This window comes from Sinohyriopsis cumingii, chromosome 2, assembly GCF_028554795.1.
Source record: "Sinohyriopsis cumingii isolate HCF-2022 chromosome 2, ASM2855479v2, whole genome shotgun sequence".
In the NCBI taxonomy this organism is placed as follows: domain Eukaryota; kingdom Metazoa; phylum Mollusca; class Bivalvia; order Unionida; family Unionidae; genus Sinohyriopsis; species Sinohyriopsis cumingii.
This window is the reverse complement of record NC_142962.1, coordinates 76,196,988-76,198,796: the sequence shown is the minus strand read 5'-3', so window position 1 is coordinate 76,198,796 and position 1,809 is coordinate 76,196,988.

The window sequence follows — 1,809 nt, the reverse complement described above, 5'->3', positions numbered from 1 at the left end:
TCTAACCACTAGGCCACCGAAGCTATGTATGTAACCGCTAATAAGCAAAGGCCACATGGACATTAATATTTGCTATAAATGTGAGACCAAAAATCCTGTTTCATTTGTCTCTGAAATGGGACAATCGAGATCCGGCTGAACGAATTCTCCTCAACTTTTTATACTATCTCTTTGCGACACCAATCTGTGTCCGTGCAAGTTGGCTAACAAGGTGGCAAACAACGTTGGAAAATTGACACTTTAATTTTATCAGTATTTCTGGGAAGCAGTTTCTTTCCATGACTGTATCTCCCATGTTTCTTTTTCATCCGTTGTAGTGTCTTATCAGTTAAACATAATGGCTAACACGAATTTTGTTTATAGACGAGATGGAAACCAATAGCTGGGTTCATTTTTACAGATCTGCAATTTGAAGCTTCAAAAGTCCTAATTTGTTTTCTCCAAACTGAATTTCGTCAACCATTGTTCACAGTATATATTTATAAAACCTAATTTTATTTTAAAAACACGTCATTCTTATAGGTGCGCATTGTTGCTTTTCTGCATACAACTCGGATGTCGAAGCATTTCTAAGAGTGAATCCTCTCTGTTAGTCCTTACTCTCTATTAGTCCTTACTTTGTATCGATCTCTATTTGTTTTGATCAGCAAGACATTAAGTAACACATTATATTAAATAAATTAAAAATCATTATGTTCCCTGCACATATGCATATTCAACCCTTGTGTAAAGATTTATTTTCCAGTAAACATATACAAGACGAGATCAGAGGAATTATAGAAAGTGAAAAATCTTAAGCAACAGTTTCATATATTGGGCTTAACATATGATATAACTATATACGATATACGGCACAAAATATATAAATATATCTGGTATATATATATATATATATATATATATATATATATATATATATATATATATATATATATATATATATATATATATATATATATATATATATATATATATATATATATATATATATATATATATATATATATATATATATATATATATATATATATGGCACAAATATATATCAATATATACGACACAATATAAAATATCGTCATATACGGCGCAAAATATAATATTAATATATACGCTTATTCATTACCTACAATCGAGAAGACAAGATGCGCAAGTTAATAATCGTTCCAGCACTAAGGAGAAGTCATAAGTCAAGTGTTAATGAAATTTCTCACACTCTAGTTTATAATAATGGTATTATAAAATAATTCCCATCCATGATTCCTTTTATTTAAACTCAGTTGTAGACAGGCTCATCTCAGGAGACTGGTGCTATGACGTTTTTCGAGAACAGCTGTCCCTAAGGACGGGCTATCACTGGAAATGTCAAGTTTATACAAAATGCGCATTGATGGCACGAAATTATAAAGTATGTTAGTATAGTTCGTGTGGACAGGATATCGATCCTGAATGCATATCTGACCAAAACTTCCTACCAATCACTCCCCCAACAAATTTATTTTTGTTTATAAACAATACCTTAACCACTACATTCCCCCAAACCCAACAACCAACAATACCCAAATCCAACACCCAACAATACCCAAACCCAACAATAACCAAACAAAAAGTGCACAACAGCCCCACCCTCAGCAGCAAATTTCGCAAATATTTTCTGGCCACAGAACCCTATGCAATTGCAATCTTCAAAATATGAATTACATGAATGTCACAGTCACCACTCGAATATCAACGGTATATTCGAGTCAAGACGAACATGCTACATTCTCAATAAAAGCACACCAGAACTTAATAACCTTCTTCCGAGACGAA